Below are 25490 nucleotides of genomic sequence, written 5' to 3' on the forward strand. Positions count from 1 at the left end.
GGCGGGTTTAGAAACACGCGTAGATCATTTTGACACACGAGCGTGACGTCAGAGCGGCGGCCATATTGTATTTTGGTAAAATAACTGCTTGTGATTGGTTGAATCCGATATAGCGGGTTTTGATTGTAACTTACTGTATGATATAGCGGATTTGGTTTCTCACTCGCAGTTTTAACATGGTTTTTCAAAATTTAGTAGTATGGATAACATAAAGTAATTATAAATATATTACAAGGTGTTTTTTTGTTCTGTTGAGTGGTTTCAGTTTCAGTCTGTATTTGGTGTCAGTGTATTATCTAATTCTGATCTCCCTATGTTGTGTATCCAGCTTTTCATTTGAGATATTAATGTTAAAATATTGTTGTGAGATTTGAATTAGAGTGGGATTTTATTGCAGAGTTTAATGCCATAATATAGGAAACATTTTTGCCTAAATGTTGTAGTTGCTTATTGCATATGTTTTTGACCCTGAGATCTCGTGTTGCTAATATATTTGTTAGTTGTTATTTCTTGTGTTTTGTATTTATGAATGTAAATGAGTGTTGTTTTAGAATAGAGTTGTTTAAGTGACACGATGTTTAGTTTATTGAAGTTAGTTCTCACAGGAATTATTCTCATTATCGCATTTTGGGTTTGAATGAGTGATTTTAGGATATTGTTTTTTGAACTTCCCCATCGGATAGTACTGTATTCTAAGAGCGATTGGCCAAGAGACGTGTAGATCTTTATTCAATCTTTTTACTTACGACATTACTGATGGTTTTGAAGAAATAACTTAGTTTTTTAATTTTATTATATGAATAGTCAATGTGATCTGTCCAATTTTTTTTTTTTTAATTTTTACAACTAGATAAGTTACATGGTCAATGTTTTCCAATGAGGGAGAGTTTTTATTTATTTTATTAATACAAGACTTAGAGGGTTCCTACATATGGTTTTTTTGATATTTCACCCTCCATGCTAGGGATGACTCTGTGTTATGGCGGGTGAATTTTACAGTTTGAACAGAATCTATACATTACTATGATATGAAAAAGAAAAGTGGTGTAAAGCTAGTTTGGGTTGCAAGAAGAGAATGGAGAAGTTAGAGAATTATAAGAAGATGAAAAATTTGAGAAATTATTAGTAAATAGATCACACTAATTAATTATGTACATACTATACCGCTAAGTTAGGGAATAAGGATATAATTATGTTTTGTCTGAAAGGTGATTAAATTGATAGAGTATGGAATGAATGGGTATTGTAGTTGTAATGTATTCCGTGTGTAAGGATCCATTTCGTAATTTGTTTTTTAAAGGAACTGGGTTGACTCACGATTTTTAGGTTTTCAGGGATAAGGTTAAAGATTTTAGGAGCTATAAGAAAAATTGTCTTTGAGCTGACATAGTATGTAGTGAAGGTACTTTGTAGTGACCGTTGGTTATTGTTCTGGTGGTGTAGTTTTGTTGTAAAAGAGTTTTGTTTTTATATTTGAACAGGAAATTGAAAAGGAGTTGTCGTATGTTTAAGACCTTTCACTCTCTGAGGAGTCGAGTGGAGGGGTATATTGTCGGTCGCTTGTTAATGACAAGTATTACCATTTTTTGGGCTTTTAGAAGAGGATCGATGGTAGATTGTGCTCTGAAATATGAATTTGGTTTTATCAGCATTAAGTGTAAGTGAGTGGTAGTATTGCCATTTTTTTACCCTGCGATAAAAGACAAATCCAAAGTTGCGAAGCTAACAGTCCACAATGAAGTGCTGGTACCAACACTGACATGAGGCATAGAATTGGCAAAGGAAGGATGGAAGTTCATAAATAAGTTAATCAAATCCTCCAAAGTTTACTTCAAACCATCCATAAACCCGAGTAACTCTGGGTACATTACAAAAATTAAAAAATATTGCGTTATTATTTTAATATGAATTAATATAATTTTTAAACAGATCTACATTTTCTAAGACATTGATGAAATTTTGCACACTCTACTCTTTCAATGCGATATAAAGGTCACTATCTACACGAGAATTTGAAAAAAAAACTTTGGTGGGCGGCATGTTTTGGTTTTTTTTTTAATAAAAACCTACAGTTTTTTTTCCAAGCTTGATGAAATTTTGCACACTTGACCTTAAAAATAAAAGATAAATGTCACAGACATAGCCTGGGCAACGCCATAAACTTATTATATTAAGTAAATAAGAGTGACTGTGGAAGGCGGGCGGGTGGCTATGTTTTTTTTAATATAAAAACTACAGTTTTATTCCGCGATTGATGAAATTTTGCCAACTATACCTTCAAAACAAGATAAAAGTCGGAATTTTCATCACATTTTACGTTAAAAATAAGATGAAAATGACTGCCTACTTCTGATTTCGAAAAACTTTGCACATAGTTCGGGTAACGCCGGGGATTGTAAAACCTATAAAATTAATTTTATATTTCAATTACGTAATTTATTTTTAAAATTCGTTAGTTTGCCGTTAATAAATTAATATTGCGAACTCTGAACTAGGATAATTAATTATAATGATTGTTTTTATAGCGCTATAAAAATCAGCTTAATTATAGCTTCCACGCAATTATCATTAAAAAATGTTATGATGAATAAATACGTTATGGGAATTACTCAAGTCGAATATTCAAGTTTTAAAACAAGGTATCCGGGGGTAAAGTGCACTAACTTAGGGGGTTTATTCTACGGAGGTTCTAGCATGGACCATCGATAAAATCTTATGTCAATACGATATTGACAAAATCCAGTTATCATTTCGACAGTCGGTAGATAAAAGCCGCGGTCTTTGGTGTCGGATAAGCTGTCAATATGCACAACTTTTTGGATTATGTCGTTCGTTATGCAGAATGGCTTATTAATTCATGGAGTGAACTAACTAAGCTCTTAGAATTGATATAAATCTACTGACTATGTAAACTATATAGACATCGTGAAGTACAAGGTTTTCCAATAAGAGGTGTTATTTTAAATAGCCCGCTATTTCGGTAGATGTTAATTTTGAAGCTGTCATTTTTTAACATTTGATAAGTAGAAACTACGGCATTCATAAAAATTAAACGATACACGCTTCAACAACGCATTGAAATTATTAAAATTTACTTGAGTGAATCAAATGCAAATCATCTTGAGTGATGAGGCCCATTTCCACCTCGGTGGCTTCGTCAACAAGCAAAATTGTCGCATCTAGGGCTCGGAAAACCCAAGAGTTATTGTTGAAAAGCCTCTCTATCTTCAACGTGTGACTGTTTGGTGCGGTTTATGGTCCGGCGGAGTCATTGGTCCCCTTACCTTTTCGAAAATGAGGCTTGAGTAACAGTTACGGTGAATGGATTGCGCTATCGAGAGATGATTAATGATTTTTTGTGGCCGGAATTGAATGGTATTGATTTGAACAACGTTTACTTTCAACGAGACGGCGCTACGTGCCAAACAAGCAACGAAACCATTGATCTTTTACGATTGAATATCAAATTAACACCTCTTATTGGAAAACCCTGTATTTCGAAATAAACGATAAAATTACACAAGAATAAATTGTTGAGATTTGTGTCATAGATTCCTTCCCAACCCTTTCCTTAAAAAATACCCTCCACAAAGCATCACAAAATATGACATGCCCCGAAGGAAATTATATTCCTGCAAACAGAGCCTCAAATACATTATTTCAAATAATTTTGTACCTTGGGGGTATAATTTTAAATTCTATCTTCCGTTATCTGTGTCAGAATAAATTGACTATGCTAAACGGGATGTCAACTTGTCTATGCGCATAGTAAGCATAGAGTCCTTTGTATATTTTATTTGTCTTTGGGATTTTGAATTTAGATTTCTGATTCGATCGTTTGAATTTGGAATAATGTTTATTTTATTTAGGCCGGATTCAAGAAGAGTTTTTTTTTTCAAATACGTACTGTATAATTTTATAAAATCGCTAGTGGAACAGACTAAGCAAATATAATGGATTGTATTTCTGACTTTGACACATCCCAACTCCTGTATTTGATTACTTGATCATGCCGTGCTGTCTTCCACAGGCATTCCAGACTCATTTTATATACCATTAACTTCCGCATAATTTATTGTTCTTCTTAATTTTATATTCGCTCCACACAGAAGGTCTTGAAGGAAAATAATTTCGCTGTCCATGTCATCTTCGTATGCTGTGTGTAGGGTCGTTTTTGAGGCGAGGAAGAAGTGTACGTGAGTCTTAAAGATACCCATGTTGTAGGAGAGAGGAAACACAGATGCCGGCAAATCGTTTCATAGCCTAGCTGTTGAACTCAAGAACGAATTGTCAAACTTGTACAAATATGTTCACAACTATGCACTGGTGATATGAAGGGATCAATGACGTACTAGATATACGCCAATAATTATACGTTAAAACACTACTAAACTACATTTTGACAAAAAAAAAAAAATTTCAACATACATAAAATAACACTAACAGACCAGTTATACAAGCGTACATAGAAAACATAAAAACTCTGACAGTAAATTCAAGCTTTGGACAAAGACACTTACAATACCATGCTATAAAAGCTTTCAACAGTGTAAAACTTGAAATTAAAATTGAGTAAAATAAAAATAAATTCACACACAAAATTACAAAATGGATTAAAGAACAAAAAAGATAATATTACCTAAATGTCATATCATAAAATAAAAATAACACCTACACGTAACACACAAAACCAATATAAACACACATCACTCACAAACACACAAGATCATATTTGAAATGTATTATTTTCTCTTTAAATGTATTTTGTAGGTTATATTTTCATATTATAAAATGAAGGCCTCAGCACGGGCAAGCCAATCAGTGAGGCCAATATTAATGGAAAACTTTGAAATGTAAAAAATATTGTACCAAATAAAATAAAATAAATAAAAATTAGGCTAATTCCTCGGGGTATCTTCCATTGAAATATCGGTAGAATAATGACAGCATTCCAATCTGACGCCTTTGCTCTAAATATTGTTAAACTTTTTTTAACTCCCCAGGCTAATTTGTTCGGTTTTGGGAACAAACAGTAAATTACCCGTAGAGTCTGTTCGCTTTTCGGAACACCTCATATGGTATCATAGAAATCCTTGTGTATCCCTTACTGTCATGGTATAGATATATGAAATAAACGGTGTTAAAAAGAGAAAACACCAAGCTTTATGTTCAAATATAGAAGTTAACCAAAGATTAATTAAATTGTTCCCCTCTATGAAACCAAAGGTTCCGACCGCAATTTGGGTAAAATTTATGAAACTTTGTGAATTTTTATTAATTATTTTTATATGAAACAACAAAAAAGTAAGATGTCATTAATATTTATAATACATTTGTCTAAAAAATCTGTGTTTTTTTGTCGATATCAGTAATTTCAGTCCAGTGTTTAGACGAAAAAATCTTAGGTGGTCATTTAAAAAAACTTTTTTATGTTTGATTTCAAAATTTCAATTAAAAAAAACTTATATATTAATTTTTAAATTAAGAGGACAAAACAAACAAGCCAAAAATGTGTATATTCTTGGTATACATTATATTGTAGGTAATAGGCATTAAAATCGCTTGACAAATGGAGTCTAGAAACGTTCGATTCCAAGAAAATTTTTTTTTATTAAGTTTTTTATTTATTTTGTTAATAATTTCATAGGAAAACAAAAAAGTTAACCAAGTGAAACTGTCACAGATAATTTTAGCTATAATACTGTATTTTTTTTAAATTTGTTTCCTTTACGCGTTCATACATTTCTGTTGAAAAAATATTTATTTTAGTAGTTTACATTTATATTTTTTATTGAGTAATTTATTTTTTTATTTGTATTCTACTCGAGCGAAACGATAGAAAAACCTTCAATTTATCTAAACCATATTTTTGGTATTGATAATATACACAAATTCGTCATAAAGATTAATCAAAATAGTGATTTAGCATTAAGCTTCGCCTTAAAGCGTATTTTTTTAAACTTTCAATAACAGTTATTAGTTTTTGGAAACATTCAGAAATATCCCATTTAATTGGATTTTCTTGAGAAGCGGAAATAAACACAATTTCTTTCTAACAAAGTTTCTGACAACATCTTTAAGAAACATTACGGTCAATATGCCAGAGGCCTGAATGGTTAAGATAGGGGAATCTATCAAACGGAGTCCATTCTATGTTCATCCGCTCTACATGCCCAAACCATGCTTAAATTGGCATTGCATTCTTGTCGAATTTCTACGATTATAACGTGATCATGCGTGGTTTTACCACACATAAGTCTCAGAGATCTCATTGAAACGGCATTCAGTCTACTTTCATCCTTCCTCTGCATCACTGCAATACATTAGGGTTGGGATCAGCACTCCATTGTGGTCTGCTAGCGAAACCGCTAGTATAAGGTAAACAATGTAAAAAATATATGATTTGATATTTTCACGGTCATAATATTGTCATAATTCATGTTTCTGAGAAATTGGAAATTGCCTAGCATTTTATTGAAACCGCTCAGTACTTGAAGTGAAGTCTTGGGAAGACCCAAAACGCATCGAGCACGCCTAATAATGCAGGCAATTGAAACCCACAAAAACCTCAATAATATTAATATATACGACGGGGCTTATCCTGTGCTTGACGGTTACACCAAAACTAAACGCCGTAAGCCACATACATTAAAATAAATACTATACCGGCTTCTACTTAGATAATCACACACTTTAAAACAATCTACGCATCTGCCCTGATAATGTACACTGTAACGCAGTCCAAATCGTTGACTAAAGAAGAATGAACTAAAGATCACGCGAGGCCGCCAACACAGGCCTTTGGTTCTTCCCAGTAGCAAAACTAACTTACCATTTGTGATGCCCCTGGAAAGACTTACTAGGCCTTGCAGGAAATTAGGATATTTTTAACATGGTTTTAAGCACGAAGTATTATTTCACCCTAAATTATATTTTTGTACTAAATACATTATTAAAAATTTTCTTTACCGCTTTTACAATTTATTGGTTTTTGTCATAGACATATGAATATTAGTAGACCTGCCCTAAGTGATTAAAAGCGTATTATTCCCCACTCCCCATACCGGTTCCATTGGAGCCGGCTGGGCTCGCGTATGGCTTCCCGTGAATCTTGAGAATGTGACGTCATCATTCTTGTTCAAACTAGCGTCGAGCTATGGTCGAGGCATTTTACGAAATAACACGGCAAAATGGTGGCTTAGCTATGAAAACTTGTAAAAATAGATGTGAAAAAGAGAATAAACCCAATTGTCGTATTACATTCCATATGTAAGCATTATTTTAAGCGTAATTACATCGTATAATATGGATCAGTTTGTAGAAACATATACTATCACATCGAGATATATCTGTACGCATCGTTGGTTACTGGGAACTAAATTAAGAACACTTATAAAAGTGTCTTAACTAAATACGTAAACAAAATATTCGACTCTGAAAATAGAAGAAATTTTTTTTTGCCGAATTTGGACTTCGCAAATTTGTTCATAACGTGGCGAGTAATTTGCGCTCCCATGTAAAAATGTCTATTCATTCAAAAGCAGATTTTACTTTTAAGAATTAAATGGTGATATTATAATGCGAGATGCCTATATACTGTCAGATTGATTTATTGACGAATCACAGTCAGCTTTACCCCCTTCGTTCTTCAACAGTTGATTTTACCCCTCACCTTTAATTTCTAGTCTATATATTCATATGTCTGTGGTTTATGTAATGTTTTTGAAAAAAAAATACCCAAAAAATAAAGTTTTTTTTTTATTCTAAAACACTACAAGCGTAATAATGAACAAGAATAAGAAAGGGATTCTTTGATGGTTTAGACATGTAGAGCGGATAGAAGGAAATTTGAGTGTCTGGAAATACTAGTCGAAAGTGGATCGTACATAGAAGTTCTGTAAAAATATTTTTTTACAGCTTGTGTCTAGGAGTTCCAGACTAGAGGTGGCTGTCTATTAGGAGCACAGCATAAAATTGCCAACTGCTTCCAGCCAGTGATACTACACTACAATTTATTAAGAATCTCTTCAAATTATTAGTAATCTTGTTAAAAACCGGATTGATAAACTTTTAGTTAAATCTTAATATAAAGGAACACGTGTTTATTCGCCTGCATTTGTATTGCATATACATTGATAACATCGTGGTAATACATTCGTAGTTATCAGGAACCTATCAATTCATTCGTTAAGGGCCTGCAATCCCATTTTTAACCGGACTACGAAAAATTTACAGAGGTGATTTACACAATAAACTAGAAATATTAAATTTTGTCCGTGTATGGCAGTGGTATGGTATGGTAAAGTACCTAACTATTCAGATCTGCTCATAAAACACGGCTAAAGCCATTTCAAGCAACAATGTTTCAATTCTGATTGGTCGTTTTACACCAGCGCGATACTGAGAGTATTTTTCGCTTTGGAACGTGCCGCAAATATATTTATAATCAATTAGCATTTTGAAAACGATGACAATCACAAATTATTTATAAATTCAACGTTTTATTTTTTAATTTTACTGTAAACATTAAACCCGTGGCAGTTATGTAAAAATTTAATAAGTCAGCAAAAAAGTTCTTCAATTAAGAAGAATTTGCGAGTTGATTATTTCTTCAAATAAAAATCGTCTGACTCAAGTATATAGTTCACTTGATCGTGTAATGTCTTTCTCAGGCGTACCCGACTTCTTCTGTAAATCACATCTGTGTCACATATTCTCAACAAGAGTCAACAAGTCTTCATCTGAGTTCGAATTCCCCTTCAAGAAGAATTTTGATTCATCCCCATAAAAATTTTGCAAACACATTTTACAAAACCATCCTTAAAAAAAATTAATTAAAATAGAAGAAAACAGTTCTATTTTATTAAAAGTCAAATTCTTTTCGACATTTATAAAAGTTAAAATAAAATAAGAAGAAAGTTACTGTACACTCTGCGTTAAGATGTCATACGTAGTAATGCAAAATCATGTGTTTTTGGTTTGAAAATTTTATCGCCTAAAAATGTTTCAGATGCTTTAATTAAATACTGCGAGTAGAATACATCTTGGCCTTTGAAATAATCGAGTATTTTTTAGATTAGTCTTTTTATAAGCCCAGAAAAAAATAATGTATAAGGCCTATGAAAACTGCTTTAAAGTTCAAAATCTCCTACTTACGAACCCATTTTCGGTCATGATTTTATTGTATAATGTGGAAAATTAAGTTATTTATAAAATGATCGAAAAAAATTAAATATTTATGCCTCAACATCCACAAAATAAAATAAAAGGCATTTTTTGGCCATGTTTTTTTCTTGCATAAATCAAAACAGGTGGATGGTGTTAAGCGGGAATTTAAACCTTATCGCCATCTATGTAAATATTGTTATTGATAGCGGCACAATTTAAAATATTATCCGACGTAGTGCATCGCCTTAAGCCCGTGAAACGCCGGGGACTTTAGGTAGTATAGAACAAAAATAATCATCTTGTAAAAAAAAATGCCAATTCGCGAGGTGAAGATCACAATGAAGTCGTGATACCAACCCTGATGTATAGTAGTGAGAGAAAGAAAAGAGTCTGAATGCTGTAGAAATGATATCCCTGAGGCGTATATGTGGTAAAAGCATGTTAAAAATGTGGAGATACGGAAACAATGCAAGAAATAATGTAATAATTAGATTAAGAAAGAGATTTATTTATTTATTTATTCATTTATTTAACACCCAGAGGGCTTTTGCATGTAGGTGGTACAATTTTAATGACAGTTTTGAAACATGAGAAAGAAATATTAATAATAAAAAACATAAATTAAAAAATAAAGCGATTTGACTGGTTTACAAAAATGTAACTTCCATTTAGGAATAGTGTTTAAATAAATCTTTGTAATCCACAAAATTCGCAAAGTTAATATTAAATAATATATATAGACATCACCTAAGTATTGGTTTCCCATAGTGTGAAACCGTTGTATTGGGGAGTTCGCAATGTAATTGCGCTTATGTGTGTTGCAGTGGAATAGTGTATTTTGTCGTGTTGTTATTGAAGGTATTCGGAAGTTTATGAGTTGCAGAAATTCGCAACAGTCGAATTTAGAGTTTATAATCTTGAATAAAAAAGTTAAGTCGTTTATTTTACGCCTGTCTTCCAATGTGTGTATTTTTAGAGTATTTAATAAGAAATGATATTGTAAGTCTTCTAGTGGGATATTTAATTTAAAATTTATAAAACGTATTTTTTTTTTTTGTATCGCTCAATGTTATTAATGTAAAACCAAACTACTGACTTGTACCTATTCAATTATGCTTTTAACTAGAGATATTTGATTTTAGATTTGTTTGACAGTTCCTCCTCTCTGCCTACCTCTGCGAAAAAACGGCGTAGTGGCTAGATGGTTAGTTAATGTTTTAGTTTAACCATTTAACCATCAATAAAATAGTTCATTAAGAAAAACAATAAAATTTTATTATTAATGGCCATTTGATGATAAATGATTAATCTCTAGGCATTAGTTACCGTTTACTAGCTGAGGTAATGAATTTCGTGGCATGAACATGATTTGCATACAAATCTACAGTTTTATAACGGCCTCCATGGTCGAGGGGTAAGGTTCTAGACTATCATGCTGAATATCGCGGGTTCAATTCTCTGCGTGCGCAAGTAAATTTTATTTGATTCGATCTGTGTTATTTGCTGCACGTTCCAAAATTGAATTGAAACGTTGCTTGAAATGGCTTTAGACATGTTTGGTGAACAGATCTGAATAGTTAGGTACTCCCATTCCTTCCTCTTACCCATCTACTTCCCCTCCTCACCTTCAGACAGTGAGACAATGTCAATGTCAATGTCAATTGTGCGATTATGATTGATGAAATTTTGCAAACTTGACTTCCAAAACAAGAGGAATGTCATTGCTTATATCTTATTTCGAAATACTATATTCGAAATACGAGTTGAAGACTTGACCCATCACTAGTTTTGTAGCTTATCTCAGATCAAATGGAATGGAATATACGATGTCAGATTGTGTAGGAGAGACAGAGCGCGTGCCAAATTAAGTATTTTCGTTTCTCGGATCTTAAATCAAATGATTATTGGGTTTCATTATATTGTTCGTATTTATTCTGTGACAATGTCAGCCGGATTCTCGACGCAGCGCAGTTGGAGGGATAGATGCATAAGCCACTCATGGACACACAGTCTCACATAATTCTACACACTTCTCATAATTTTTTCGTTCCCAGAATTTCCTATCCTTCATTTTTTTTAAATAACCTCCAAACAGCATTCTCAAAGACAGTTATATGTATTTAACAGGAAGATCCATAAGCGTGTTAAAATAATGCAAGTCTACAAATTATAATCTCAACGCGCCTCGTGTTGACTTTTGTGCTATAGTTGTCATTTTTTTTCTTGGAAAGTCAATAATGGCCGCCTTTTTTTATATATTACCTCCACACAGGAGGCCCTGAAGAAAATTATTTCCCTCAGGGCCTATGTCATCTTTGGGGATGCTGTGTGGAGGGTCTTTTTGTGGAGAGGAAGGAGTGAACATGGGTCTTGAAGAGTCCAGTCCCATGTTGTAGGAGGGAGGAAACACAGAGGCCAGCAGTTCGTTCCACAGCCGAGCTGTTGAACTTAAGAACGAATCGTAGAAGCGACCCGTTCTCATGTGACAAATGTCAACCGTGTACAAATATTGGGCGCGCGTTTGGCGTGTATCCCGACTACGCACCGGTGCCGAATTGATCAATGACGCTAGTTCCTCAGAGCATCTTCCATTGTAATACCGATAGAACAAGGACAGCATACCTACCTGACGCCTGTGCTCTAAAGATTGCAGTCCGTTTGTTAAGATTGGGGAATCTATCAAACGGACCGCCCGTTTCTGCACAGAGTCAAGGGTTTTTTTCAGGTATTTAGGGGCTCCGGACCAGAGATGGCTGCCAAATTCGACAGTAGGGCGCACTTGCGATTTGTACAGGGTCAGCAGTTGTGTACTATTAAAGTATCTGCGGGCCCTGTACAGTACGCCCAGCTTCTGAGAGGCCAACTTTACTCTGGCTTCGATGGAGCCCCCTAACCTGAGCTGGTCACTTATAGTTACACCAAGCATATCAATGGAAGGCCTGTTCGGAAGATTGCTTCCGTTGAAGGAGACTAGATAATCATTTAGATCCCTTTTAGACGTAATCAGACAGGATTGTGTCTTTGAAACATTAAATTCGACGAGATTATTTTTACCCCAGGAGGAAACACTCTCGAGATAACCGTCCGTTCTCTGCTTCAAAGCCCTCCGAGCCGTTGGAGTTTGTGTGCCTAGTAAGCTTTTAAAAAGAAAAAGAAGATGTTTTGAAAAGACAATATGTAATTACAAAGACTAAAGGGAGTACCCTGTGTAATAGGAGTAATCTTAATGTATAAAATTCTTCTTGCGTATGTTTGCGCTCGGAAAAATCGAAAAGTAGTTGACGGATTTGGCTGAAAATTTCAAATTTTGTTCTTATTAGTATCAGAAGTCTTTAGAGAGTGGTTTTAATGGTAGAAAAAATCAGAGACGCTCAAGAAAGACTTAATTCATTACCTCTGCATTGGAATGAGACATGAAGTCGAATTAAATTCGCCGTAATATAGTTTTTAACAGTAACAATGTGGATTTCTAGATACTACATGAAGTGCACTGTAAAAAAAGTCGGGAGTACCCGAGGAAGATTGAATCAAATAATTATTTGTGATAAAATTAGACGTAAGGCGAAGGTCAAAGCCAAATCACTATTTTGATTAATCTTTATGACAAATTGGTGTATATTTTGAATACCAAAAAAATATGCTTTAGATAAATTGAAAGTTTTTATATCGCTTCGCTTGAGTAGAATACAAATAAAATAACTACTGAAATAAATATTTTTTCAATAGAAAAGTATGAACGCATAAAGGAAACAACTTTTAAAAAATACAGTATTATAGCTAAAATTATCTGAGACAGTTTTCCTTGATTAACTTTTTTGCTTTCTTATAAAATTATTTACACTTGAAAATTAATTTTGCTTAAAATCGAACGTTTCTAGTCTCTGTTTGTCAAGCGATTCTAATGCCTATTACCTACAATACAAGGTATACCAAGAATATACACATTTTTGGCTTGTAGCTTCCTTTTAAGTGATCAATGAAGAAAAACGTGTAACGAGAATGAATGACTTAGAAACGAATGGTTAAAAAGTTCGAGGACGCCCGAGAAAGACATGGCATGATCAAGTGAAAAAATACAATAAAATAATATTATTTTTATTTTAAAAATGCGTACAGGTACTCAAGATCTCAAAACCTTAAAATTTGACCTCAAACCTTCAAAAGTCCCGAAGCAACCGCGGGTACACGTGAGCTAGTAGGATGTACATATACTTTTTTTATAAAAATATATAAGTAAACACATTATCTGAAAAGATCTTACAATTTAAAAAACTTAATTTTACAAAAAAACAAGTGAACTATTACGAAAATAGTGTCAGCCGGCTGTTTGGTAATTTAACGCTGGCATTCCAAGACAAGTCATTTTATAGTAAACATCATTTTTATTTTATTTATTTTTATTTAGGAAGCAACAGTCATGCGTAAGAACCTCCAAAATCCAATTCATTCAAATTAAAAATGCATAATTAATATTACAAATCAGTTTTCTGTTTCGATTCCAATTTGAATAACTTAAATAAAATCATAAATATCTGACAATTTTTGTCCAAGTCAGGAATCAAGATTTTTATAGTAAATATTTTGTTACAAGCAATATGAACTATGTTATTCGAGACAACAATTCTCTAGTAAAAAAGGTTTTTTCGAGGCTTACATTTTAATTAATTCAAATGAATTTGTAAAAATAACTTTTTTTTCAAAATTGTTTGAAAAATTTATAAAACGTTTTTTAACCATAAAATCAGCGGTAAACAAAAGATTTTATTTTTTTAAACGATGAATTAGTAACTTCCCGAGGTATTCCACTAGAAAAATTTGAGATTTTAGTAACACGTTTATCAGAATTAATTAAAGTAAACCCATAACAAAACAATTTTCTAGGCCAATTGGGCAAAATCGACCGTAGGTTCTATCCAATACGTTGAACCGCGCGCTGAATATTTTTTACACGACTTCTTGACTTACGTCGTTAATTTTCCCACTTTATTTTTGAGTATTTTTAAGGCAAATTCGACCGTACGTCGTCCAATACGCCAGGGCCGCGACCGAAAATATTTTTACACGATATTATCACTAAGAACGGGTAGTTTCTACGATTTGTTTCATAGTTTGACAGATCGGCTGTGGAACGATTTTGCCGGCAGCATCCACTCAGCATCCCCAAAGATGACATAAAGAGACATTAGCAAAAAAAAATTCTCAGGGCCACCCGTGTGAAAAAGTAAGGAAGTTCTCATAGATCCATTTATCTGTGGTTAGGTTATCTTAGGTTAGGTTAGGTTAGGTTAGGTTAAATTTAGTTTAATGTTAGTGAGGCTAAAGTTAGGTTATATGGTTAAATAATTTAAGTACATCATCATCATCATCGACGTTCCGTCTTTGGAAAAAAGCTGTGTTTTTTCTCTTGTCTCACTCTAATTACGTATGTCAAATGTTACTTCGCTATGTAAAAAAAACTACATTTACTTCAATCTCAAAACAGGTACATACTTTAGGTATTCCATAGTACCACTGGCCCCAGGCATATAAAAAAATATTTAAAAAAATCAAATTAACTTACCAATTTCTTCCTCGTTCCAAAACTATTTTTTTCACTGAAATTAAAATATAATTCAATAAGTTAACGCTATTTAAAAACTAAATTAACATTTTCAAACCATGCAAATAAATTTATTTGAAATTATATTTATATTGGTTTGAAATCAAACTGGTCATAAACGTCACAAAAAAAGGGATGGACCGTAAAATAAATCTTATAAAGTAATGAACACTTGAAAATAAATATCAAAATTGTATGCTCAACACAATAAGTATTAAAAAAAAACTTTCAAAATATTTAAAAAAAATACTAAAAATGTGAACTAACAAAAAATGATAAGTTTGTTAGGTGCTTTCGGTGCGCGCGAACTTTTGAATATAGAACACGCGTTCGCATGTTTATATTTGAAATAGGAATACCGACTACGCTAGCACACCTATCGGCCATTAGTTAGAAACTGCACTATAGAATAACCTAGCGGCAGGTTTTAGAGTTACAATTTAACCCTTTGCATGCTACTGTTTTTATATTTTTTATAAAAATTTTGTTTTTTGTTTTGAATAACTGACTAACTAATAACGAACCATCACGCCGTTTCTTGGCAGGGGTAGGCAGAGAGGACTGCTAAACAACTATGTCTTGGCACAAACTCCTCACTTAATTCAAATTCTTATACATATTCTTCTGTTATTTGACTCACTTGATCGTGCTATTTTGTCTTCCTCGGACGTCTCAATACTTGGGTTACGAATAATCAGACAATATTGTCAGAATTAATTCAATTCAATTATGTTGAGAACATGTTGCTGATGTAATGATTTAAGACTTGGGACATACGCTAGTGGATTTTGAAAAATATTTGGTACACGTGTTTTAGGCAACTGATATTATTTTTTACTTTTTCGATAGTCCACAGAACAAGCTATTTTTGCAAGTAAATAATTCAAAAAATACTAATGCTTAGTGTTATTATAAATATATCTTAGTTCAACTGAATTTTAAATTGAATGATTTTTTTTATCTTAAATACTTAAGAAAAATTACGAAATGTAGGTTATTATTTTTTTTATATGTTAATAAGACAAGATTTTTTATGCATAGCACAAAGGACAACAAATTATTATAAGCAACAATTAGTCTCCTGAAATACTCATATAAATTGAAAATATGTTACTTTTATAAATAAATATTATTGTTGTTAAATAAAGATGGTTGGTAATTGTTGATTGAAGTACTATTACATATTGGATTATAGATAGAGATATTTTCAATTTGTATAGATATTTTAGGCAACTAATTATTGCTTATAATAATTTTTTAAACATTGTTAAATAAATATATTAAATGTTTATAAATTATTGTTAAACATGTTGGTATTTAGCAAACCTTTATAATGCCAGATTGGATAACATCCATAGCTTTATAAGTTAGGCTATCTTCTGTATAATTACAGAACATATTACAAGAACGGTTTGCTGTAAAGCAAATTAGTAATCAACAAACATTTAAAATCAAAAATAGAAAAAAAATATATAAAGCGATGCACTACGTCGTGTAATATTATGAATCGAGCCGCTATCAATAACACACATTACGTAGATGGCGATAAGGTTTAAATTTCCGCTTAACACCATTCACCTGTTTTGATTTATGCAAGAAAAAAACATGGCCAAAAAGTGCCTTTTATTTTATTTTGTGGATGTTCAGGCATAAATATTGAATTTTTTTTCTATCATTTTATAAATAACTTAATTTTCCACATTATACAATAAAACCATAACCGAAAATGGGTTCGTAAGTAGGAGATTTTGAATTTTAAAGCAGTTTTCATTGGCCTATACATTATTTTTTTCTGGGCTTATAAAAAGACTTATCTAAAAAATACTCGATTATTTCAAAGGCCAGGATGTTTTCTACTCGCAGTATTTAATTACAGCATCTAAAACATTTCTAGGCGACCAAATTTTCAAAACCAAAAACACATGATTTTAAATTACTACGTAAGAATTTTTTTTATATCAGTTAAAAATATTATAATATCTTAATTTTTAGTTTGGTCACTGAGGGGTGGTCGACATTGATTGAACTATTTTTATTACCTAGTCTGTGTTACATCTGAATTGGCGAATTTTATAAATAATTATTTGCATACTTTGGGACATTACAGAGAGCAGTCTTTCTTGTCTTACGCATGGGTACACCCCAAGTAATAAGGTTCGTTAAATCCATGGCATCTAATCTGCTATTCGCTATTTTGAAAAGACAAATAATCAAAATAAACCCCATGGAAAGATCAATTTTCTAGGTCAAGTCCGTTATTACGAATGAAATTGTGTTTACACGACTTCATTACTTACGTCGTTAAGATTCTGGCTATATTTTAGGGTATTGTCTGGTCTTAAAAGCATATATTTTTAATATTTCTAAATGTTTGCAATTCCTTCAGTCTCAAAACATCACCCAGTTGGAGATGTCATAATCCCACTCGCTCCCGACAATATAGAGGAGGTTTTCACATAAAAAAAAACGTTTAGGGAAGGTTAGATTCGGTAAGGTTAGGTTAGTTAAAGTTATTTTTAATTAGATTTGATTTACTTAGGTTAAGTTAGGTTAGATTTGGTCAGGTTAGGTTAGGTTAGGTTAGATTAGGTTAGCACTTTGAGCAGTTGGGACTTTTTCGCTGTTATCACTTTAAATAAATATTTAAAAAATTCTTACCTATTATTTTTATGTTATATCAGTTCACTTTTCTCTCCATACTAAATATGAAAAACTTTATTTATTTATTTTTTAACTGTTAAATGTGACGAAAAAATGATTGATAATTCTGAATGAAATACAAAATATCGTGCTTCCGATCCGAGTGTCGATCCGATAATGTCGCGGGTGCAGCTTGAGTGCGAAACCGGTGCGTACTGTTCCAAACAGTGAAACGTACTTAAACCTTGACAAATGTTGATAACGAAAATCATTTTTCCTAATTACATTTTATTATCTATGATAAAGTGTCGGCACATTGATGCCCTAATGCAGATGTGTTCAATATTGTCCCATTTACGGCCCGCGAAGCCATATTATGTTATGTGGTTTATTTTAATGGTTCCATGACAAAATATTTAAGAAAAGTTCCCGATGAAATGTGAAGAAAAAAAAACCTAACCACACCTAACAACAATTTAAAAAAGGAAAATGTTACGATGACAAATTTGATGACGCCAGATGCGACGATGTTAAGTGTGAAGTTAATGTGACGAAGTCAAATTTTTGAGGAAATAGTGTGCCAATGTCAAATTAATATGAAGATGTCAAAACCGACGATGTCAAATGCGACGGTGCCAAATGCGAGATGTCAAATGCGGCAATGTCTAATGCGACACGATAGAGTTCCAATTAAGTGATGATCTCAAATGCGGCATAGTCAAATTAATGAGAAATAGTATACCGATATCAAATGTGATGATGTCAAACGCAATCGTGTCTAATACGACAATTTCAAATGCGACGATGTCAAACGCGACGGCTTCAACTATGACGATGTCAAAGATGACGGTGTCAAATATGACGACATGAAACGCAACGATATCAAATGCGATTATGTCAAATGCGACCATGTCAAATGCGATGATATGAAATGTGATGATTTCAAATGCGACGATAATGTAAAGATTTCAAAATAATTTTAAGTTGTCAAAATAATGTAACGGTGTCAAATCTGACGATTTCAAATGTGACGCTGTTAAATCTGACGATGTCAAATATGACGATGTCAAATATGACGATGTCAAATGTGACTATGTCAAATGTGACGATGTCAAATGTGACGATGTCAAATGTGACGATGTCAAATCTGACCTTTGCAAATCTGACGATGTCAAAAGTGAGGGAATCAAATGTGACGATGTCAAATGTGACGATGTCAAATGTGACGATGTCAAATGTGACGATGTCAAATGTGACGATGTCAAATGTGACGATGTCAAATGTGACGATGTCAAATGTGACGATGTCAAATGTGACTATGTCAAATGTGACGATGTCAAATGTGACGATGTCAAATGTGACGATGTCAAATGTGACGATGTCATAAGTGACGATGTCAAATGTGACGATGTCAAATATTACGATAAAAAATTAAAAATTTCAAATAAATCATGTAGTTCTTTACCAAAAGTAAAATTATATGCCAGTCATTGTTGTGACCCACGATTTGAAAACATTTTTTTCCCTTCCTTTTTGCATAACCGCATGTAGTTGTTATCGGATGAGATAAAGAAAAAAATCGATTTTACGTAATAATTTAATATTTGTTTCGGGAATTTTTTTAATCGGCGGAAATCGTCATCAAAAATTTTACGTATCAGTTAGTTGTTTACTTCCCAAAAAGATTACCTGCATTAAAAATTATTTTAATCATCGCAATCAGAATTTAATAAAACTTTAACTTAATTCACGTTCAAACCTACATTATTTACAAAATTTTTCAGAAAATACCAGTTAACCCGTCAGGCCTCTGGCATATTGACCGTTACATATATATTAAATTGTGTATTTCCGCTTCTCAATAAAAACTCTAATAGCGACGATATTTGAGACTAATCCGAAAAAAAACAGATAAAAAAATGAGTTTCGAAATCAAGAATAAAGAAGTTTTATAAATGTCTGAATTTACGGTTTTTCGTATAGACGTTGAACTAAAATTACTGATACCAAAAAAAATACATATAATGTTAGACAAATATATTGTCAACATTTCTGTAACCTCTCTTTTTTTTCGTTTCATGTAAAAAAAATTCACAAAATTTCATAATTATTTTTCACATTGCGGTCGGAACCTTTGGTTTCCAATTGGGTGTGTTGTAAGGCAAGAAGTAGTGTGTAGAGGAAGTAGAAGGGGAATAGAAAGGTGGAGGATCACCTGGCTCTCAGATCTGGTCACCAAACACGGTTAAAGCCCTTTCAAGCAACGTTTCAAATCTGAACGGTGGTCTTACTTATGGGTCAATACTGAGAGTATCTTCAGTAAATATATTATCTAATTGTAAAATATTGCATTTATTAAATAAAATTTACTTGCACACGCGAGGATATGAACCCGCAACCTTCCCTTTTTAACTCCTCGTGCGCCAAGGCACTCACCGTGAATTTTCTAGTAACTCACTGTATTTACCTAGTTTTTATGCTATTTTGAACCATAAAAAATGCTCCTAGCATACTAAAATATGTTTTATTTGCTTGGCAAATTATAGCTTGTCATTTTGTCATTTGCAAATATGTTTATTTTATCTGTAAACAATCATAAAAAAATTATAATAATTAATCGATTTCAAAAAAATTATTTCATTTGTGTTTTGGTTTTGCTGAGAATTGAACTTTCCTCCCCACGAACTGAATAAAATGAGTGAACACCGCTATCAGTTAATTAGCCAAATCAATATCAATAGAATTTATTTCATGAAATAACTGCTATAAGTTTTTATAATGTCATCCAATTTCAGAGAAATGCGCGTGTGCGCGTGAGTACCACTAAAAGTTGTTAAAGTGCATTGTCATCGACAACGAATATATCTACCGAGTTTTAGCTCAGTCGGATATCGGAAAATTGGTTAATTTATACTTCCAAGATTTGATTTTATTCGTTTTTTTCTTTCAAGAGAACTAAATTTTAATTCAATAGATATATTTAAAAAAAATCCAAGTGTTCTTAAATATGTTTTATCTGTTCTAAATATATAAAATGTATGTATCTATTATTCTAGCTTGTCATTTCGCAACTAGCAAACTACTGTGCGTCGTAAGCGCGTGGGGCAAAAATAATTCATGTGAATTGGTTGCCATTTTGTTACAAATTTAAAAAAAATGATATCTGTTTTAACGGAAAGTTTTTTTGAAGGTTTGCTCAGCCAAATGCTTAATTGTTCGCCAACATGGTGCGGGACGACGAGAAAAACAACGACGAACAACAGACCGGAAATTGGTCAAATAAGCAGTAACAACAATTTCGCGCTCCCCAGTTGTGTATTGCGTCATTGCTTTTTGTCAACTCATTATTTATCTGTCTACAACAAACAGGGGGTGACAGATTACGCTGCAAGTTCAAGGGGTTTTATATAACTCCATATTGCTCGCCATACAATCCCATACAGACCTGTAACACCTAAAAATATGATGAGTTATAAGTGTGGGCGTGGCGACGATATGCGCTGTAATCTGCTAGCCAGGCTATATTTGAAAATTATGCTACCCCTTCTCCTACCCACGGAAGGAGAAGTTAAAGTTAGTTAGGTCAGAACAATTTAGAGAGCGCTGTAATCTGTGAAGGTGACAGATCACATACAAAGAAATGATATTCCGTGGCAGTCCCCAAATTGATCTGACCCCCGATTGACTCGTTTAAAACCTAGCAAAAATCTCTCAAAAAATGCTTGATTATATTTAAAAATACACTGTTAATTTTTTCATACCTGTAACATATTAAATAACAGAACAAAACGTGTTTTTAATAATTTTCGGAGCTTATTTTGCGATTTTTTTTCTGTCGAGAGAATTTCGTATAAATAACATTTCGGCATAAAAAATGTATCTATATTATATTAAAAAATAACAAATATATTTTTTTGGAACTTTAAAACTTAAAGAGTTAACGAGAAACTTGTTATCAATCTGTAAAAAATTGGTATGTGTATGGTTTAGTATTTTTAAATGTCAAAGCACAAAGACTTTTGACGCCATTTGCAGAAATTATTGTAAATTCACATTATGACATTACTTTTGCTCCAGCTTGTATTACAATTTAAGGCGATGCCATACGTAGTAATGCAAAATCATGTGTTTTTGGTTTGAAAATTTGGTCGCCTTGAAATGTTTCTGATGCTTTAATTAAATACTGCGAGTAGAATACATTTTGGCCTTTGAAATAATGGGCTATTTTTGAATTGGAAGTCTTTTTATAAGCCCAGAAAAAAATAATGTATAAGACCTTTGAAAACTGATTTAAAGTTCAAAATCTCCTACTTACGAACCCATTTTCGGTTATGATTTTATTGTATAATGTGGAAAATTAAGTTATTTATAAAATGATCGAAAAAAAAATTGATATTTATGCCTGAACATCCACAAAATAAAATAAAAGGCACTTTTTGGCCATGAATTTCTCTTGCATAAATCAAAACAGGCGGATTGTGTTAAGCGGGAATTTAAACCTTATTGCCATCTACGTAAGGAGTGTTATTAATAGCGGCTCAATTTAGAATATTACACGACGTAGTGCATCGCCTTATACTCTTTAAGTAATTTTGAAAAATAAATATAAATATTGCGCATTGAAAGCGTTAAATGGATGCGAGGTCATTAAAATCCAATAGTCAAAGAATTATTTACTATACCAACTATTTATTCATGAATTTAAAGTTTGTTGAGTGCACGTGCACCCAAAGTAGTTAACAATTCTCCTGACAGATGGCGCTGGCCACAGAACGATTGTTCCGTATGCCTAATTCATTTTTTATACAAGCTTTTCGTTCAGGAACATGTTTTTTTACACGGGAAATCTAAATTTAGTTATTTTTTTATAACATCTATTTTTTTTATTAAATAACTAACTCACATGTGCCCGGTGTTGCTCGGATTTGTAAATGTTTAGAGGTTGTAAATTCCAGTGTATCTGCCAAAAATGTGTATATTCTTGGTATACCTTATATCGTAGGTAATAGGCATTCAAATCGCTTGACAAACGGAGTCTAGAAACGTTCGATTTCAAGCAAAAATCTGGTTTTTATTTATTTTGTAAATAATTTTACAAGAAAGCAAAAAAGTTAATCAAGCGAAACTGTCACAGATAATCTTAGCTATAAAACTGTATTTTTTTAAAGTTGTTTCCTTTACGCGTTCATACATTTCTATTGAAAAAAATTTTTTTTAGTAGATTGCAATTATATTTTTTACTGAGTAATTTATATTTTTATTTGTATTCTACTCAAGCGAAACGATAGGAAAACCTTCAATTTATCTAAAGTATATTTTTTGGTATTCATAATGTACACCAATTCGTTATAAAGATTAATCAAAATAGTGATTTGGCATTAACAATTATCTTGGTGGAATTAATGTTATTATAAAGAATTTAAAAAAATTTAATTTCACTTGATCGTGCCATGTTTTCCTCATTCACTACAGCGGTATACCACATTGTTGCACAATAATGAATAATGAATCTTCCTCCCGTTTAAAAAAAAGTCGTAAAATCGCAATTGGTTAGGACCGAAATATATTTCGTATATTAAATGCTGTAATATCGTACAATTTCAGAGAAATGCTTAAATCTCCGCGTGTGTAAAAGTGATTTCTACTAAAAGTTGATAGAATGTACTGTCATCGACAACGAGTATATCTGCTGAGTTTCATCTCGATAAGATGTCGAAAAGTGGGTAAATTTCCACATTTAAAATATGCATTCATTTACGAAAATAAAATCGAAATTTAAATACATGTATTAAAAAAAACTTTTTTTTTGTTTTTTTATGTTTTTTTGTAAATTGCAGAAGAGTCCCAACTGCTCTTAACGGTGTGAGGATGGGGATGAAAATAGTCGGAGTAATACCTGTCTATTTAAATATGGTTAAAGTCATCTTAAACAATGATTCCATTCTACCAAATTTATAACTTTCATTTTAATCAGTTACCTAATTATAAAAATTACACAAATTTGGTAATCAATTAACAATTTTTGGAGATTATTTTTTTCTATTGAGGGATAAATAAATAATTAAAAAAACTTTTTTTTGTGAATATTGCAGAAGAATCCCAACTGCTCTCAACGGTCTGAGGATTGGGATGTAAATAGTCGGAGTAACAATTAACAATTTTTATTTAAGTACTTGCGCAGATTCTTAAATAATCACGGGATAGTCTGAATTCATGGCAAATCAGTTCCAATTTTGATAATGATAATTATATTAAAATGTAGGGACTTTTTAGCATGGCTTAATTCTTCACATAATGTTTAGCTTTTAGCACAGCCATCTGTAGAAGATATTAGTTTTTGGGTTATGGGTAGGTTACTGAGTTTATTAATATATATGAGGAATAGAATAGGGCCTAGGACACTTCCTTGTGGGACTCCGAATTGAATTGGTAGAGGGTTACTTACATCTAAATTGTTAATTGTTTGCGATCTGCCAGTTAGATATGAGGAGTTCTATCCCAGATTCCTATATGAGAGCCTTTCAAGAAGTATGATATTCTCTGTCAGATCTAAGATTGCAGATTCTGTATTTGTTTTTTTTTGGAAGCCAAAATTATAAGGCGAAAGAATCTTCTGGGTTTTCAGATGTGAGACAAGTCTACTTTTGACATGTATTAACTTATTTCTTGTAGCGCCACTTTTATCAATTGGGATAACCGGTGCAAATTTTATTTTGTATGGGAAGGATCATGTGAAGAATTAAGAAGGATAAAGTTATGAAAATGATACTTAAATTAAAATCAAATTTGAGTTAATTGAATAAGAATTTTTTGATTGATGTAAATAAAGAAAAAATCATTTTCAATGAGAATATTGACGAAATCTGGCATCTGTGGCCAGATATTTGCGAGCACAGTGAGAATTTGATTACGACAGTCGTTAGACAAAAGCCGCGGCTTTTGCTGTCGGATAAGCTGTCAACATGCACAAATTTTTAGATAATGTCGTTTGTTATGCAATATAACTGGCTTATTAATGAATGGGGTCGAACTAACTAAGCTCTTAGACTGACGTGACCAATTGACTCCGTTCCAGCTTCGAGAAACAGATGACAGAGGACATAGGCCATGAGGAAAATAATTTCCCTTAGGTCCTGTTTTATCTTCGGTATGCTGTGTGGAGGGTCTTTTTAAGGAAATAAAGTCGGAGTTCTGGGAATGAAAAAGGTCTTAGTGGTAGGTAGAAATCTGGGGGTCAGTTTGTCCAGGAGAGATAACTGTGTTGCAAGGCAATGAGTTGAGTTAGTCTTGCTGAAGAGGTCAAAAGAATTCCTCTATCGGTCTCTCTCCATGGTAAGTGTCTTTCACATTGTGACAGATCCATACGATCCATTGAAAACACTATCGATATACATTTTTTTCTCATGTTTTATTCATCTCATATTCAATTGTAATATATAAAATGAAAATTCTTTATTGAAAATGAATAAAAAATTAAATGTTATGATTGAGGTAAATAAAGATTGATTCTTAAGTCTTAGCAATATTATTGTTTTAAATTATAGTAATGACTTTTTTTTTTCGTCAAAATGAATACGTAAAACTTACAAAACAAAAAAAATTGTCACGACCCTTTTTTCCTATAAAATTCCCTAAAAACGCAATAAAAATATTGAGAGGGGTGTAGAGGAGTTAAAAATTATATTCGTAGGTATTTTAAGATGAAAAAGCTGAAATAAAAATGTGTACAAAAATTATTTTGATGCACAAATTCGCCACCTATCGAGTCCAAAACTATCAAATGTTTCAAGCTGGAATCAACTATACACATTAACGATATTACAATGAAATCGGTTGGGCAGTTTCGGAGATAAGCGTATAGGGTTTTCCAATAAAAGGTGTTATTTTGATATTCAATCGTAAAAGATCAATGGTTTTGTGGCTTGTGTGGCACGTAGCGCCGACTTATTGAAATTAAACGTTGTCCAGATCAATACCATCCAATTCCGGCCATAAAAATCATTAATCATCTCTCGATAGCGCAATCCATTCACCGTAACTGTTGCTCCAGCCTCACTTTCAAAAAAGTAAGGTCCAATGGCTC

General features: G+C 32.5%; 1 protein-coding gene across 1 annotated transcript in view; it reads right to left on the bottom strand.

The window, feature by feature from the left end:
• The window catches only part of LOC149416173 (cholesterol 7-desaturase nvd 1-like), a 46248-nt gene extending 31109 nt beyond the window's left edge, over positions 1-15139 (bottom strand). The window contains exons 1-2 of the mRNA XM_089641897.1: positions 15035-15139; positions 14729-14762 (exon numbers count right to left, since the gene is read on the bottom strand). The gene's annotated coding sequence lies outside the window, so the exon portion shown is untranslated. The remainder of the gene's footprint in view (positions 1-14728; positions 14763-15034) is intronic.
• Positions 15140-25490: the final 10351 nt, after the last annotated feature.

The sequence above is a fragment of the Hesperophylax consimilis genome, chromosome 17, assembly GCF_061612785.1.
Source record: "Hesperophylax consimilis isolate HC1 chromosome 17, BYU_Hcon_1.0, whole genome shotgun sequence".
Classification (NCBI taxonomy): Eukaryota; Metazoa; Arthropoda; class Insecta; order Trichoptera; family Limnephilidae; genus Hesperophylax; species Hesperophylax consimilis.